We start from the raw sequence: 19,684 nt of genomic DNA on the forward strand, positions 1-19,684 counted from the left end.
AATAAATTATTATTACGTATCCAATTTGCCTAGCGTTTTTTAAAGCCTGTCAGGCTAATACGAAAGAGAATAGAGTGTATAAAGGCGGATTCTCAAAGTAAATTATATAGCCACTGTAAATTTACTGCCATCTTTCGACAGAACCATTCTGTAAGAACGCCATTTGACTTTGATCCTTATTCTTTCACTGATATATGTGTTAATTTGTTAAATATTGATATTAACGCCATCTACTCGACTTATGTCAAAGTTATGGCGCCATCGCTCGAAAAGATTGCACCATACCTTTGGCCTACTCTCGAGTAGATGGCGTTAATATTAATATTTAACAAGTTAACACATATCACGCATACATCGGGGTTTTCGGGTCGGGAATGATTTCGTGTATTTATAACTTTGTTTATTGTAAAATAAATACCAAACTATGAATTAAACGTAGGTAGTAAGGTCCAAATGTGCTTAGAAATGTTAAATTAGTATCGTTTTTTACAGTTTTTACCTGTTATTTGGCTAGTGTAAATCATTCCCGACCCGAAAACCCCGATGTATGCATATCAGTGAAAGAATAATGCTCAAAGTCATTAATCTTCTGTCGAAAGATGGCAGTAAATGTACTGTAGCTACATAATTTACCATGACAGTAAGTCTCTATTTCAAATTATCTTTGCTAATACGAACGTGCACCTGACATCAAACCTATATTAGAATAATATTGGTAGTATCATATCACTCTATCAGTTAGCTGTCATTCGCGCGTTCATTTCGCTCTGACTTGTCCGCACATGTATTTGTGGGAGCGATACGCTCGCACGAATGACAGCTAACTGATATGATTCCAATATCAGTCAAATATCGGTTTGATGTCAGGTGCACGTTCGTATTGGCATAATTTTATTTTTGATTTGAAAATCTGACTAAAGGGGCCCACTGATTAACAGTCCGCCGGACGGTATCAGCCTGTCAGTTAGAAGGAAATTTTGACAGTTCCGAACAACTGACAGGCCGATACCGTCCGGCGGACTGTTAATCAGTGGGCCCCTTAAGTTATTTATAACTTTGTATTTTTTGTAATATAGTTTTTTTGGTTTTCTTGTTTTGACATTTCGACAATATCTAGGTTGGCCCTAGCAAGTATACTTACATTGACATTTTCTTTTTTTTGTGACATTGTTTTATTTATTCATTTTATATTCTTTTATGTTTTAATTTTGTGTTTTTAATGTTAATGTTTAGTTGACGATCTTTTAGTGAAAGCCTTTGTTTTATCCTTTTGTGAAAAATACTGTGTCATTTTCTTTAAGAAATAAATATATCTAATCTAATCTAATCTAATACCGTACAGAAAGGAAACTTCCTACAAAACCGAAGTTTGACAGCGGTTTAGGGTCGAATCATGCTGTCCCTTTCTAATACATGGCACTATCCCTTTCGGCTATTTAGGGTTGGCGAAATTCAAGCCATTATCTTATCTGTGGTCGTGCACGCAAAGGGACGTCAAGTTGTGTCAACCCTACAGCCCAACAACCCAAAGCAATGCTGAGCCGAACGGAGCCGACTTTGCCCGAAGTCAGGAGTGTCTCCCCACTGCTGATATGATTCCAATATCAGTCAAATATAGGTTTGATGTCAGATGCACGTTCGAATTGGCCTGTGTGGTGCCCGCAGCTCCGTTTTGGGATTCGGTTTTCCGTTATAATTATTCACATTTATAGTTTTAGACCCGGTTGCGCTTAACTGTCACTATGTTTTAAATTTGATTTCATGAGAAAGTTTTATTGTGTGTGTTGCGATCCGCCCCTTAAGGCGGGATTCCACCAGTGTGCGGCATTGTGCGGCACAAGTATTTTTAGGGTTCCGTACCCAAAGGGTAAAACTGGAACCTATTCTAAGACTCCGCTGTCCGTCCGTCTGTCACCAGGCTGTATCTCACGAACCGTGATAGACAGTTGAAATTTTCACAGATGATGTATTTCTGTTGCCGCTATAACAACAAATACTAAAAAGTACGGAACCCTCGGTGGGCGAGTCCGACTCGCACTTGTCGGGTTTTTTGTACTAACTGAATATTATGCTTGTTACATACATATTATATAAACTTTGCTCCAGACTTGAACTCTACTCCTCCCAGCTCCCAGTCAATAAAAACCCGCTTTATCGCTTTAACAAAATAATGTGAACTTTCCAAGGGGCGCAAAAAATGCACCTATCGTTAAAATATACGGCCGTTTTAAGGACGTGGATATATTCAAACGCGTTTTGGAATTTAATATTTGTACAGTGGAGTTCGTAACACCGAGGACCGAGTAAAATGGCGTGCTCTTGTGAGGCCAAGACTCATTTTGGGTCATCGCGCCAAACTAGTAAAGTAATAAGTATATAAGTAAGTTCGTAACACCCCTTTAAGGTCCAGGAAAACTAGCCCTTAATACAATATTCCTTTAAACTTTAAGAAACTGGTCTTTTTAAGGGTTTTCGGGATCTTTTTGTGTGCATCTATGTTTTACAAAAAAAGAGTTCCTCAATTAGAATAAGTAGGTACTAGGTAAGCAAGTTTATTGACGCTTTTAGGTTACGTAGCCAAAATGGTAATAACGAAATCCTCATGGTTCGTCTGTCTATCTGTCCGTCCGTCTGTGCGTATGTAATAGCCATTTATCACAAAAACTATATATTATATTTTAGAACATATGTTGTAAGCCGCTTGTTAGTTTAGAAGTTCATAATAATATTTTGAGGAACCGTACATACTACCAAAAAGTAAATAATAATTAAAAAATAAACCCTGATTGGTCTATTTGGTTCTTATAAAACAGATCTGTTAATGGGATAAATAAAGGAAACTATTCAAAATATACCTACGCTCATGTAGGTGACCAGTTAAGGATTTTTAGGGTTCCGTACCTCAAAAGGAAAAAAACGGAACCCTTATAGGATCACTCGTGAGTCGTGCTTCTGTCTGGTAGTCTGTCCGTCTGTCACAGCCTATTTTCTTGGAAACTACTGGACCAATTAAGATGAAATTTTGTACACATATGTAAATTAGTGACCCAAAGACGGACATGTAACGTAAATAAATGAATTTTAAACATGGAGGCCACTTTTGGGGCGTAAATGAGAAAATTAAAAAATAAAGTTTTTCAACTACATCGTGTTATATGTCAAATAAAAGAACTCATTTTGAGAATTTCAAATATATTTTTTTTATATAATTTTAAAATATTATATAGGTCAGAAGTTATTTAAGAAAATAGCCAAAAAAATACTATCCCCAGAAATGAAGTGGGTCAAACATTTAAAAAAAAATACACATAATAGTTCTTTAATAGATGACAGGAAAACCTATTAGAAATGTGCAGTCAAGCGTGAGTCGGACTTAATGTACGGAACCCTTGGAACGCGAGTCCGACTCGCACTTGGCCGGATTTTTTTTTATTTACGTGTTATTTATTATATTACCCAACAACATAAACTACGTAGAAGGCGCAGATGTAAAAAGTAATTAAACAACTATAAAAAGTATAAAATATGATACGTTATTTGATCCACCTGTCGACGGCCCATTAAAGTCTCAAATGAAGCCTTTTGGTTATGGGTGGTTATGGTTATGGTTATGGATGTTATGGGCGTTATGGGACTTTTGTTATGTTAATACTTTACGGGTGAAAGGATATGGTTTAGGTGGACGTGGGTTCGAATATTGATCAAAATATGTTTTATTAAGATTTTTTTTGATCCAATCCAAGCTTTATATAGTCGGTCCGTTTCTATATTTATAAATACTCGTAGAACTTTTTATATCCATATTATATCACACAATGATTATAAATAGAAATCATTCTTGGATTTGGATTCTAAGAAAGGAAAACATGTTAAGTAGGTAGTATTTTTTTTCGTAAAAAACCTAATTCTTGTTTTTAATACTCCTCCGAGTATATATATTATGTTATTAAACCTAAAAATTAAATCAATCATAACAAACTAACTGTATATCAAAAGACCTATGTCCCGTTCCGACTGTCACCTGATCAAAACGTGCCAAAAATGCTAGCGGCATTGCCGCGATGCACACACAGCCAGCGATATTTGCTGGACCAGGGTAGAGCCTGAACGGGGGTCCCTGCCCCTATCCCTCAAACGTCTCCCCAAAGAAAATACGCAAGTCAGTATAACGGGCTTTACTTATACTTATTGAAAATTCGAACATTAAAAAATAATGTAAAAATATCGCTTCGCGGGCATTATTGAAAAGGTCCCCCAAAAATGACAAAAAACAGGTTCAAATTTTAATATCCTCTGGCTTAGCACACTTGTCAGGACTCCACGATATTGAATAAAAACGAGTGAACCACGTCTATATTTCGCCTTAATGGGGACATAAATTCTTAGACAAACGTACCTCAGATATTCGGTCTTATTTTATCATTTTATCTTCCTCAATTGTGCCACATTTCCAATGGGACCGCCCGTGGAGGGGGTTCATTCATTTAACAAACACCCCCCCTCCCCTTTTGTCTTTCTGTCGAGCTGACGAGGAGGTAGAACGCTGGATGTGTTTTTTGTCGAGTGAGGTTATGTTTGACCAAGATTCATTTTCGGTCGGCGAATCAACGAAATTCATCAAGTTATGAATGATTTTAGTACCTACCTACTTTTTTCTACATATTTGGTATGTAGATATTGTTGTAGGTACTTACTCTGATTTAGTAAGATTATTACCAGGTGCAGTAAAACAAATATAATTCACTGAACACGTATATTTTGAAAACTTTTTAATTAAAAAATCAATATCCGGTAACAACCTGTATAAAAAAAATATTATTCACAAAATTCACTAAAAACACAATTTTGATCGTTTTAAACTAATTGTCTGCGTTCCGCATAGTTGGTAAACATTAAAGGTAAAAAAAGGATTACGGCTGTGAAATTTAGCTGGAAAGGAAGAAAATGTATTAATGTGGCGAATATTATGGACGATGATGGTTGACAAGTTGGCGAATGATACCTAAATTTTGAACCGCTTGTTTATACCGCCCGTCCAACGAGGCTTTATGAATTTTGACGATTTGTAAGAAGAAGAAGAAGTATGCGGATCACAGATATTAACAAATGGCGAAACAAAAATATGGCACAAAAATACAAAACAAATAATTAGGTGGTTATAAAAATTAGAATTGGAAAACTAACGCTAAAATTTTCAAGTATTTCGGTCTTGAAGTACAGGGGGGAAAAAGGTAAATGAGGCAAATGTGGAGGCAAACGCAAGGGTGCCGGCAGCCGGTAGGAAATTTACTTGTACAGCACAAATGACGCACAAGGTCTTCAAGCAGGCCGACGAGGTAAGCCACTCGCTTCCTGGCGAGCGCGTATGGCAGCAGATCGGACGATAACGATGAGGCTTCTTCACTCCACCAGTGCTCAGCGCCGACCTACGCACGGCTTTGGTGGCCAGCAGTTTACGAGGAGCCACTCCTCTCCGGACGCCGACTCACGCACGGCTTAGTAATAGGTGGCCAGCTGTGTACGAGGAGCCTTTCCTCTCGTCGATTAACGCGCACTTTCGACACTTCGTATTAATTATCAAACTGGTTAAACGTTAAACGTTGAAAATCTAGTTTAAAAAACAGCCCGGATCACCAACGACTTTTTGACATGAAATCCACAAACCATCTGCCAAAAAACAAATTCAATCGTTTCTTTCTCGAACATTCTATCAAAATTTGAATTCAAAATAATCGCAAATATGCATTTTATTTTTTTACAAACGGCCAGTAGCGTTTCGCTACACAGGTTATTATAATATATTGTTACGTAGGTAATGAATTCTATGTTAGTACTTAATTTGCATGTGTCGGTTTTTATTTGTAAAAAAAAGGGTGGCATTGTATATGTTATCGGAAGTATTTAACATAAACTGTGAAAATTAGGCCATAATATTTAAAATCCGAATGTTTCTTACGAGCTTTTCATAACATTTGGATTTGTTGAAAAATCAAACTAAAAAATACCAAAAACATACTAAAAAATAATGCGAAATTAGGTAATTGTGTCTATCTGTATGTTAGCTCTTCACGCTTAAACCACTGAGAAAATAAAATTCGGTACCTGGAGATAGTTTAAGGACTAAGGACGAACATAGAATAGTTTTTGTCACTCCTCATCTTTTCACCCAGACGAAGTCGCGGGCAGAAACTAGTACAGAAATAAATTTATAACGGATCACTCAATTAAGTCAGATTTCATTCGACATCCACTCGACTTATAAATATATTTTAATAAGACTCAGCCTAACAAGAACATTCCTCGCTAAGAGAATTTGTAGACAAAACACACTTTAATATGTTCCGTAAAGTTCGAACAATTTTCAGGAATGTTATGCAATTTTCGCATTTGCGAATTGTTTAACGAATGAAAATTTCGTTTTGTGCTTGCAATACTGCCACTTGGGCACCTACATTTTTAAAGGAAACTTTACTTTATTATTTTTAATTAAGATTGAATCTCCAATAATCATACATTTTGAGATGTGGTCGTATGCTGGCAGGCGGCGATATTCATTCAAAATTACCGTGTACGTTTTTGTCAAAAATTTCATTTTTTGAATAAGCTTTTATAGCTAACTGCACTTTTCTTTTCACAGGCAACTCTTTGGTTATTGAGACCACGAATGTTAATAGAAAAATTGTATGATCCTTCCGGCCGATTTCGACCATGGTGACCACTTCGACTTCTACTTATTTAATCGGAGTCCATAATTCAGAAGCGGTCAATTGCGCAGGATATATTGAGGTGCGTAAGCGTTCGCGCAAACAGAGAATCACACACTCGTCTTCCCTTCCCGAATCAGTGGAACGGAAAACCGCTATAACTCGTAATAATCAAAAAATCTAATAAAAAATAACATCACAAGAAACTCCAATTAATTAGGCATTTCATTACTTTATAGGGTTAACATTTACTTTCTTTCACGTAAACACAAAAAGCAAAGAATAAAACCTCCTACGTCTACCATTCTTTTTCAGATTTTACTTTTTGCGTTTGATTTTGAACTATAACATTAATAAGATCACTGAAACTCCAACTAATTAGGCATTTCATTACTTTATAGGGTTGACATTTACTTTCTTCCACGTAAACACAAAAAGCAAAGAAGAAAACCTAAGTCCTACGCCCACCATTCATTTCTGATTTTACTTTCCGCGTTTGATTTTGAACTTCTCCGCAATAAACTTAGGGTTGTTTTTGCATTTGTTTATTTGAATAGAGGTGCGGTTTCTATATATAATAAACCCTAGCATAACAATAAAACTTGTAGTTCACTACATCCCCGAATCCCATATTCAGATGAGCTCGGCTTTCCTTGTTATAAAACTGTGAACTTACAGCTTTCAGCCTTTTGCGTATTATTTTTGATAAAATGTGTTTCTAACGAAAGAAAAAGGAAGATCCTTAGCTTCTTTATTTAGGTTAGTTTTTCTGCTCACGTTTTGTCGATTTAGCTAGTTTTTTCGCTTCTGTGGAGACAAAACACAGTTTTTCTTTTAGGTACGGAATATAACGCAGTCCGTAAAAGAAAGTTTTTTCTTCTTTTTTATTAACAGTCAAGATGAATAAAAGTAGTACGTTGTATGGACATTTTATTAAAAAATGGGTTCCATATTTAATGTTCCTGAGTGTTGTTGTTACAAATTTTTGTAATAAGTAAACGTTTGGTAGTTTTGCGGTTATTTTCCGGTTGTAACGAAGGTCTGACTGTGTTTTTTAGTTAATTCTAATTGTTTTTTTTATTCTAATTGAAGTGTCTGTTTAAGAACATAAAATGGGGACAATTTTTTTGTCAAAATACAGGTATATCGGTTTTCCGTAAACCAAAATTCTACATAAATTGATGAAAGTAAAAGATGACCGGGCCGTGTCCGTCCCGGAGCTTCCGGCGCATCGTTTTCAATGGAAAGCATCACGTGATCGCCTGACATGTCATAGAAAAGTAAGCGCCGGAAACTCTGGCCCGGACAGTCCGGACACGGACACGGCCCGGTCTAACATGAGTCATCCTTAATACTTAACATCAAACTTATGACTAAAAATACAAAGAAATCGATGTTAGTGTCGTATTCTAACCTCCAATGATACGAGTGTGCTACACTGATGTAGTTAAAAGCAAATAAATGGGGTAAATTCCATGCCTTTTAAGTATAAATAAACATAATAAGCGAGACAGCGGGTGTCGTGAGCAAACGCTGGTGATGAATGTTTCCTGGTTGAACCTCGCCCTGTTGCTTAAACTTACAGAACTATTGGTTTAGGCAGACTAGTGTAAATGTGCCCTTATAATGTGAAATAATTCGTTTTCAAATTTTATATTAAAGGAAAAAATGGAAAAATTACGCTTCCGGCAGGGCTTGAACCCGCAACCTCCGCAAGTCGTTTTCAACTATAAAATCGATAGAACTTACACCTAAAAAACATATTATTATAATAACTTGGACGTTGGTCTCTTGTTGGTCGCTGTAGCGTTATGTTCTAATATCTGGAAGACCGAGCTTTGCTCGGAAAACATAATACAAACTCAAAAATGCGCGTTTTCCCAGAGATACCCCAAGCTAGATCGATAACTTTTCATTTTCATCCCCAAAAACCCCTATTTAACAAATTTCATCGAAATCGTTATAGCCATTTCTGAGAAGCCGGAAATATATAAATAAATAAATGTATATTATACAAGAATTGCTCATTTAAAGGTAAAGATAAGATAGAACTATTGTTCGTTTTATATCAAGTGCTGGTACGGAAAATATTACTGAAGTGTGATACGTACTACTTCTACGCAGTCGTATTCACGAGTAAAATCTAGTCCAAAATAACTGTACTAATCTCAAATCTTTACATTGGTCTCTGTAAGACAAGTGTATGTAAAGCGGTCGGAATCCTTCCTTCTGAGCCTTTACCGCAATTTCTTTCCCTTACTTTATCTCCAGTCGTACGTGTCTTTTAACATTAGGTTCGTTATAAAATATAATAATAAAGTTAGTACAAATTGTGAACAAACAATCGTTAAGAACATTACAAATCTTCCACGTGTATATAAAAGTCAATACTTAAGTATACACGTGGTCGTTTAAAGTATGGAGCATAATTAAATGAAGGTCATAGATAGACCATTAGCACCGAATTGATTGAATTTAATTGATATTTAATCAGTGATAATAAACTAAACGACATGTTCATAATAATGGTATCAGGTAAGTATGTTTTGAGGATCAATTGTCTATAACAGGGGTCACCAATTAGTTACTTCAGGGGTCCGGTCCGTTTCTACTTGGTTTATTAAAAAAGCAAAAAAATAAAATAGGTCAGCGGTCCGGATCAGGACCGCGGTCCGCCATTTGGTGACCACTGGTCTATAAGAAACCCATTGCGTTAAAGCAATACAAAAGTCAGTAATGAGTGTAATGGCAGTCAAAGACTCACAATCGTACTCTATGCGTGAAATATCCCTTATATAATAAATAAAATAAAATAAAAATAAAAAGCCTTTTATTTCCTTTTGTTATACATAAGTTTGTTAATATATTTTTGTTGATTTAATTTGTAGGAACCCGTTAGGTGAAGGCCTCTTCCAAAGATATCCATTTTTCACGGTCTTGTGCTATTCTTTTCCAATCCCTTATATATTATACGGTAATTGATCGTGACGTCACGCTGAGTTGAAACCGTATTGAAGTATAGTCGTATCATCGAGAGCGTGGAATTGCATATGTAGTAGTATTGTTTGTTTACAGGCATTATATATTTGAATTTTCTATTTTCTTGTACTATCAGCATACAACCACTACAAATGCAATTCCATCTTCTGGATAATTCAACTATATAGCAAACAAGAAAATGGCGATTTTGGCGATGATTTTGCTTTTATGTGTATTATAGTTGCTATAAAATCTATTTTTTTTATAAAATGTAAGGAATCTAATATCACTTTTTTTTTCTTTTTGGAAGTGAACAAAAAAGCTTAAATTTTGTATCATTCAGGTCTTGAATTTTTTTATCATTGCCATAATTTTTTTTGATCGAAATATTTACGAAATGTAGGCTCTAACTCACCTAACTCATTTTCGTCAGACAAATAGGACAAGCAGAACTTTTTCCGAACACCACACGACAGAAAAAAATGTCCGATCCAGTCGCGCAGTCTCTCGATAGGGTGACAATGAGTCATGGCGACAAAGGACCATTCTTTGAACGTTAAATTAGTGTGGCCATAAACGGCCGATGAAGCCGCGTGTCGCTAATTAATTAGATGATCATAAAGATATTGGGGTCATATCCCGCAATTTGGTGCGTGAATGATGGTAAACACAGTTTTTATGAGCTTTAGATTAAGTGGCTATGGTTTTGTTAGATGACGCAAAAAGGGAGTATTTTTTAGGGTTCCTTACCCAAAGGGTAAAACCAGGACCCTATTACTAAGACTCCACTGTCCATTTGTCTGTCTGTTTATTTGTTTCACAGATAATAAAATATGACATTGATGCATCAAGGCGGTTTGTTTAGAGGGCCTACCGGGAAACGCAAATCGAAATTCGCTATCTGCTTCTTTATCGATCGAATATGCAAGAGTGATAGAGAGGTTAGATAGCGAAATTTCGCTTTTTGGTACATACCAATCACACGAAGTCTGAAGTAAAACGTTTGATAAGCATTACTAGGCATTTGCCGACATGGTCGGTACCTTCATAGATTTAAGATAACGTCTTCGTCTCAGGAAATACCGATGACGGGATTCGAACCGGAACTCAAGTTCAAGAGGATTAACATTAGGTATAATTTCTTGGAAAGAAGTCTGCGGCTACAGATAGTGACATGACATGATGCTCTCCTGACCGATTTCGGCCCCAGCGACTGTGTGCTCTGGACTAGGCAATTTTTAGCTCGTGTTATTAGAGTGTAGCTGATCCACTCTCTGATGCGCTCTTAGGTGGCTCACGTACCCTATCTTAAGAGGCCCACTGATTAACAGTCCGCCGGACGGTATCGGCCTGTCAGTTAGAACAAATTTTTGACAGTTCCGAACAACTGACAGGCCGCTGCCGTCCGGCGGACTGTTAATCAGTGGGCCCCTTTACTGATACAGATAGTACTAGGTTTAAGATCACGCTCATTATAAAATGTATCATGTAATAATAGCGGGATTTTAAAGTTCAAGCCAAACCAAATAATTTGGTGTAACTTAAGATCAGACAAGTTTTCTGAGCAACACTGAGTTAATAATAAAATTTAGAGTAGTTTTGAATAATTTTACCGTTTAGACTCACTTGTTTTAACGCTGCTCGCACAGTTAGTGCTTGAGAAAGGAGACGAAACATGTCGTGCGAATGACTTAAAACAAGTGAGTCTAAACCGTAAAATTATTCAATGTTAGTATGTCACACAATAGTTTAAATTGGATTAGAGTAGTTTTATTATTTCTTCTCACACTCACGAAAGTCTTCTCGATTTAAACAGAAAAAAATGTGGTTAAGTTCTTTTTTTGCTAACGTAGTAAAAAACGGCAACGAACTGGACTATACAATTGCAAATTACGGTATACCTTCTTTTTTCTCCTAATAGGATTGAAAGAGCTCCTGATTTTAAATAGTCATAACGCCTGTCCAAATCTAGAGATTAAAGTAGGGGAGCCCAATGTGAGTTTTGACAGAGGAGAGTTGTGACATCGTTGATTTTTTGGAATGTAATGACTGTTTGCGAGCTCGCAACAGTGTGCGTTTGTTAGCTCGTAACTTGAACTAGAAAACGCTATTGCGACCTTGTTTTTAGTTAATATAGATTCCATAAAAAAAAATCAACGATGTCACAACTCTCCTCTATCACAACTCACCTCGGTCTCCCCTACCTACGAAAAAGGGATTTTTCAAACGGCTCATAAAGTCTGAACGTAATTGAGGCTCAAGTACAATGGGAGGATAACATTAAAGATACATACAATATAAAGTCCTTCTAGAAACCGTAAACTGATCCGCTAGGGAAATCTACGGGATTCAAGAACGGTAATAATCCAGTGGAAATATTGTAAAAATATAATAATTCAAGATATAATGATTACTTCACTTGAGATCATGTTTCTAAAGGAGGATTTCCAAACGTTATCAAAAAAGTTAATTCTCTGTTTGAAAATGGCTATTTAAAAATTATTTTCACATTTGGATCTTATGGACCGGAAAAACCAATTTTTATTAAAATCTCATTAAACTAAGTCTCCGAAACGCCTACTTAATTGTTCTACTGAAAAATTCGACTACATAAGGATGACTCACATTAGACCGGGCCGTGTCCGGACCGGAGCTTCCGGAGCTTACTTTTCTATAACATGACAGGTGATCACGTGATGCTTTCCATAGAAAACGATGCGCCGGAAGCTCCGGTCCGGACACGGCCCGGTCTAACGTCAGTCATCCTTTAATTGTTCAAAAATCAATTTCAGTAAAAACTACTTTAGACTGCTCCATAAATTACGTCATCGATTTTTGACGATTTTTGACGATTTTTGACCCCCCCCCCCCCCTATAATCATCCAAAAATCATGCTTCAAATGACCCCATTTCCTCCTACTTCATGCTACCGTCATCCGATGTCCAGACCCCCCCCCCCCCCCAATTTGAAAATGACGTAATTTATGAATAGCCCCTTACTGATTACTTGAATAAAAAAAATTTCTACCTTCGAACATTGCTCGTTTAAAATTCTTTCTTTTTATCCATTCTCTTTCATAATGAACATCCCCTAAATCACAATTAAGGGCAGTAAGATTTTTCAGGCTGGCAACACCGGAAATGGTGATCAGGATACAGAGGCAATGGCCGGAAATCGAGGGATAAAAAGCCTTTGAGCCGAAATAAAAATGGATGGTTGTGGCCGCAGCCGGTTAGGGCATTTTCATTTTAACTTGTACTTTAAAGCGCGACTTAAGTTGTGTTTAAGTCACATCTGACTAACTTTCTTGGCAAAATGTATGGGGTTTGATATTTACCATCAGCTTTTTGAGGAATGTTAACCGGCAGTTAAAGGTACATAGTTCAGTGAAAACGCCCGTTACTAAAAATTTGCGCTATTGACCGGTAAATAGGGAATGCTCCCGGTACTAAGTTTGTATGGCGAAAACCAGGAATTCCCGGTTGCAACACTGTATTCGTATAGAAAACCAGTACCGGGAGCACTCCCTACCGGTAAAGCGATTTGTAGTAAATAAAAAAGCCGTTTTTCGTTCCCTTTTGGTATTTGCAATTTGTATAGCTACCATAAAAAAGTTGTAGTCATCACATTTAATGTGTCAAAACGAAAGTTTTAAATGTTATAATGTCATAATAAAACAGAAACGTTGACCAAAAAGCTTACGTCGTCGGCAAAGTGCGTGTCGATCATAATTATGTTGCCACCTTACAACTAAAAATTACAACGCTTGAAAATTCTTATCTACTAAAATTTCATTCACAAAAATGTGTTGTTATAATGTTAAAATGTGGTTGTTAGTTTGCTTTTCGACTTTTTACCCGTTTCTTTGTTTACTTCTTGCAGGTACAACATTTTGCAACGAATAAATAATTTCTTTTTCAATTTCTATTGTATTTTTAAATAACTTTTTCGTTAGAATATAACGAGTTATTCGTTATATTCTTACGAAAAAAATATTGAATAATTCAATCCTATTTCATTTTTTTAAATTCAAATAGGTATTCTTTAGACAATTATTATTTGAAACCTCTCCGTAATTTGACGAAATATTGATTACGTAATTATTTTCACGAGCCCCTTAATGTAATAGGGTCGAACGATAATTATTGTGTAAATTACAGGTTAATTTCCTTGTTTTAATTTTTAACAAGCAGAAACTGCTATTAAGCTTAGAATAAATTTAAAAGTGGAAAAATTACTGTCTTGGGTGAGACTTGAACTCACGGCCTCTGGATCGTTACTCCAGCGCTCTGCTATCTGAGCCACCAAGACCTCATCCAAAGCCAGCAAATCTTTCCACCATATTATAGGTCAAGGGGACCTTAGCGACATCTACCGCAAGAGTGTTACACTTATTAAACGGCTACCGGATTTATTCTAAGCTTAATTTCCTTGTTTTATCGAACTAACAAATTCTATCTACCTATTGACAGGTTAAGGCCTTTTTAACAAGCTTTTATTAGGTCGACGTGTATACTGCATGTAATGGAATCTAAGGTAACTAATTTAACCATCTTCCAAGGATCGTAGCGTCATGAAAATTGGCAGCTGTATGTAGTTCTGATGACAATACAATAATATGGTACTGTCAAACTGATCTGATGATGGAGACAGGAGGTGGCCATAGGAACTCTCGACCTGTATGTAACTAACATATAATGGAATCTAAGGTAACTAATTTAACCATCTTCCAAGGATCGTAGCGTCATGAAAATTGGCAGCTGTATGTAGTTCTGATGACAATACAATAATATGGTACTGTCGAACTGATCTGATGATGGAGACAGGAGGTGGCCATAGGAACTCTGTGATGTAACAACGCAACCTAATTGTGTTAGGGGTTTTTAGAATTGTCTCGATGAGTATTAGTTGTCGTGAGAAAAGTACAGTCAGCGATAAAAGCTTGTACCAAAAATGAAATTTTTGCCAAAAACTTATTTACGTTACTATTTGTATTTGTATTTGTATTTTTATTTATTTGCGTTAAGTACATGTACATGCAAATACAGTTTTATAGGTACAAAGTAGGTATATACAATTATTTACAATATTTACATTAATTATTATCCATTACAATTTCAATTATGTTTATAATTTAATTGGCACAAAATTAGAAAAACATTGAAAATACATTAAAATTAAAATCGATATAAAATAAATTTAAAGTTACACATACACACATAAAACTTACAAATTACAGTCCAAACTATATAATAATTACAACTATTACAGTCATAATATCTTAAATCTAGCTAAAAATATAAATGTATAAAATAATGTCGGATGTTGTATAAATGTCAAGTTATGATGTAAAAATAAATAAAAAAGTCTACGAAGTTACAAATACAGTTCCTAAAATAATTTTAATCAAGTGCGTTGGCAAAATATTCGTCAATTGTGTAGAATGGTCTATTTATGAAATAATCTCTTACCTTTATGTCAAATGTTCTTAGGTCACTACATTGTTTTATGTCGGTACTTAATTTATTAAAAATTTTAATTCCGATATTGTTAAGGCTGTTATTAAAATGGATAAAGTTAGATTTAATTTGAACAATTTTTGATTTGTTTCTGAGATTAAAATGATGGGTTTCTTCAGCCTTTCTATAATTATTTTGATTGACATACATATAAACGCATATTCGATATAAATACAATGCCGTAATTGTAAATATTTTGTGGTCTATAAACATATTGCGATGAGTGACTGGTATGTGTTTAGATCCCACAATAATTCGTAGTGCCTTTTTTTGCAAGAGTAGTATAGAGTTTATGTTTGTTCCGTTACCCCATACTTCTATACAATATCTGATAATACTCTCGAAGTAGGAAAAGTATACAGTTTTAAGTATAGTTACATCAGCTACTTTCGAAAGTGATTTTAAGGAGTAACATGCACTAGCCAGCCTTTTGCATATGGAGTCTATCTGGTTGTTCCATCTCAGATAAGGATCGAGTTCTACCCCTAAAAATTTAATACATTCGGCCTTCTGTATTGGTACATCACAGTCGAAGTCGGTACTTTTAGGGCTACGTCGAAATATAGTGTAATAACTTTTCTCATGATTGATTCTAAGGCCATTGACAGTAAACCAATTTTCGATTTCTTCCCAGCATTTTTTGATCATTACTTTGAACTCATGGGTAGTGGTCGCATTCAAAATGACACTGGTATCATCAGCGTATAGATAAGGTGTTCCATAGGTAAGAGATTGGGGTAAATCGTTTATGAAAATTAGAAATAATAATGGACCTAGTACAGAGCCCTGAGGCACCCCGTATTTTACTACAGCTTCTTCAGAACGAGCTACGCTATCAGAATCTACATACGATATTTCCACATATTGAGTGCGGTTAGTTAAATATGACTCAAAGAGATTCAGAGCAGAGCCACGAACTCCGTAATATTCTAGTTTGTCGAGAAGTATCCTGTGATCGACACAGTCGAATGCTTTTGTCAGATCACAGAATACTCCGCCACACTTATAGCCTTTATTTAGATTAAACATTACTTCCGTTACTAAATTGATTACAGCATTTGAAGTATTTTTTCCTTTCCTAAAACCATATTGCTGTGTAGTTAACATGTTGTGTTTTGTCAAGTGTCTTTCTTATTTTTGAGACGACACATAACAGGGATATTGGGCTATAATTATTTAGTTCAGAGCGACTTCCTTTTTTGTGTATGGTTATTACTTTAGCTTTTTTTAACAGGTCAGGAAAAATACCTTTTTCTATACAACTATTAAATATTATGGATAATGGGGAACACAATAAGTGAATATTATCTTTTAAGAATCTAGTATTTAAATTATCTGGTCCAGTAGAGTTACTATTTTTAAGATTTTTTACTGTTCGGATGATTTCCGACTCTGTTATCGGGCTCAAAAATATTGAAATACTGTTAGTTACTTTTAGCTTGTGCATAGCTTTTATATGTTCCTTATTTTTTGTCTTGCACGATGACATCCCTACATTTAAAAAGTAATTGTTAAACGCATTTGCTATTGCTTTTTTATCGCTAGTAATGCCGTTATCTAGTCTTAGAGTTACTATGAGTTTATGATTGTGCTTCTATGAATAGTCTTATTTTATCCCTGACGGCGAGTAGAGTCAGACCAAGAAAAGTCTGCAGCGGATTTGATAGATCACGCAGTGCATTATTTTAAACGTCAAACTTCTATGAAATTAAATATGACGTATAAATAACACTTGCACTGCGTGGGCTATCAAATCCGCTGCAGACGTTTCTTGGTCCGACTCTAGGTAAGCTCTGAAAGACGCACTGTGTTAACAGCGAGTGGCCTACATACTTATGCCCATTTTTCACTTGGTTTGACAGTAAATAATATGAGTTACATTCAATTCAGACAGCGCGCACAAGTTGTTCGCAGAAATCGCGAAGAGTCTGGTTGACGTAACTGGTGACCGAAGAGCTGGCGGCTACCTCGCACAACGTATCAGCATTGCGATACAGCGAGGAAATGCCGCCAGCATCCTTGATACAATGCCTCAAGGGCCCATTTTAGATTAAAGCTAGTTATTAATATCGTTTAGTACTACCACTGTATATATCTTGTATGTAAATAATGATGTTATAATAATTAAGACAAAAATCAAATTGCAAATAAAAATAAAAATGTAGTTTTAGAAAATAAGAAAAATTGTGAAAAATCATGGTTACCAAGCGTAAGCAAGAAAAGAGGACGTCGGTACACACAAGTGCACAAAAAATGGGTAGATTAAGCGATCAGCAGCGGTCACTCGACGTATGTCCTCTGGGGTATTCCCTTCCCGTAACAACGAATCGACTAAGCCATTGGTACCTACCTAAATTCTAGTGGGATATGACTATTTTTGTAAAACAATGCATACGCTTATCAAATTATCATTGTTAACTCAACAAAGCAGCATTTACTATATATTAAATATAATAATATTAACAAAGGTATGTTAATAATATTTATTATTTATATTATATTTGTAGTCCAAATTAGGTACCTACAAAAACTCAAAATAAAAACATCGAAGCACTTCCGAAATTTTCAGGGTCGGTTTCCTTGCAGAACAAAAATATTGCTACATTTCAAAACATTTTTATATTATAGGAAAAAAAATAAAAATTACGCTTCCGGCAGGACTTGAACCCGCAACCTCGCAATCCGTGCGTTAGCTCTACCAATTGAGCTTCCGTAGCTCAATTGGGAGAGCTGAGAATATCGCTCGCAGACGTATCTGAATGTTTAAAAAATTGATTTCAAAACATTTTAACCATTTGAATGAATAGATAAAAACGAGACACTTTCGTAATCGAGAGATTTGGCGACTGAGTAAAATTACGAATAAAATATACAAAACCTTGAAAAGGGGTGTAGACTATCCCCCTTATATTCATAAAACTTTACGGGCCTGATTTAGTTAAATTATGTATTTACCTTTCTTTAAAATACATAAATCAAAATGACACATAAGGACACACGATCATTAGCTAATTGAAGTTTGTAGCTCGTTTATGAATAAGGGGGTATAAGTATACTCACCGACCTATAAGGTCGCGTACCTATTGTACACTTATAACACATAATGTGTAATGCCTGTTTTTCATGATTTTTAATTTGCATTATTTTGTCACAACCTTGCTTGATCAAAAAACCGGGCAAGTGCGAGTCGGAGTCGCGCACGAAGGGTTCCGTACCATAATGCAAAAAACGGCAAAAAAAACGGTCACCCATCCAAGTACTCCCGCCCGACGTTGCTTAACTTCGGTCATAAATCACGTTTGTTGTATGGGAGCCCCACTTAAATCTTTATTTTATTCTGTTTTTAGTATTTGTTGTTATAGCGGCAACAGAAATACATAATCTGTGAAAATTTCAACTGTCTAGCTATCACGGTTCGTGAGATACAGCCTGGTGACAGACAGACGTACGGACGGACGGACGGACGGACGGACAGCGGAGTCTTAGTAATAGGGTTTTACCCTTTGGGTACGGAACCCTAGAAATTGCTTAGGGTATATCGTTACAGATCTTCAAGTCACTGTAATAACTGGTTATATTGAGGCAATTCGTACACTCATCGTACAGGCATTCACATTGGGAACATCATCCGGTAGGCTCCACTGGACAGTAATGCGTATCCTTCCCGCCCTTGGCCACCTAATTAGGTACGTATGGACATTTCCTTTCGTAATATTGGACGGTTAACTGACAAACCGTTAAGGTTTATTGCTGGCTTTGGTAATGGTAACTGTCAGTGGAGTGCTACTTTTGTTGGTAAATAAAACTAGGACTTGGGTTCTCAGAACTAATATTCAATGGGGTCAAGAGTATCGTTTGCTGAATACTGAAGCCAATTTCTGTTTGTCATACAAATGGACTAAGGTTTTCGGAGTTCTAAATTATACTCATTTGTATCACCAATGTACTTAACTTTCGGGCACAGAAAAGACAAATGCAAACACTAACTCTGAGTATTACTCTAAAGAGAACACTTCCTAATTCCTAATACACAAGCGCTGGCAAAAAACAAAATATATATGTTCTAAATAAAATGGAAACTGAAATAATAAAATACTAGAACGCAGATAGAATTAAGCAACAATAGCCTTTCAAGAACCCGGAGTAAATATCTTTAAATTAAATTATTTCCTCGGCTAGATTTTCACAGACTTAAAACTTTTTACATTACTACACCGTTTTGTTTCTTAGCGTTTAAAAGCCTGAGCTATTCCCAAGTTTGGAGAGTTACCAGCCTCAGGTATGTACGCGGGGATTGGCTGTGTCAAAAAGGATACGTTTTTAAAATTTTGTATGGGCATGTTGTTTGGTTACAGTCGGAGCTCTTCGATATTGAGCGATATGTCGAGCAAGTTTCGACTTAAAAAAGTGAGTGTCACGTTTTAAATATTGTCTTATGTACGAAACAACCGTAAATATTTGTATTATTAAATTTTAATTGT

The 19,684-nt window shown here is 35.8% G+C and overlaps 1 long non-coding RNA gene and 1 other non-coding gene across 2 annotated transcripts in view; both read right to left on the reverse strand.

The window, feature by feature from the left end:
* LOC134799387 (uncharacterized) overlaps positions 1-19,684 on the reverse strand; it is a 236,320-nt gene that overhangs the window by 69,910 nt on the left and 146,726 nt on the right. The gene's annotated exons all lie outside the window — the stretch shown is intronic.
* Positions 13,923-13,995, reverse strand: Trnav-aac (transfer RNA valine (anticodon AAC)). Its single transcript has one exon. It is a non-coding gene; the product is annotated as a tRNA-Val (tRNA).

Source organism: Cydia splendana, chromosome 18, assembly GCF_910591565.1.
Source record: "Cydia splendana chromosome 18, ilCydSple1.2, whole genome shotgun sequence".
Classification (NCBI taxonomy): Eukaryota; Metazoa; Arthropoda; class Insecta; order Lepidoptera; family Tortricidae; genus Cydia; species Cydia splendana.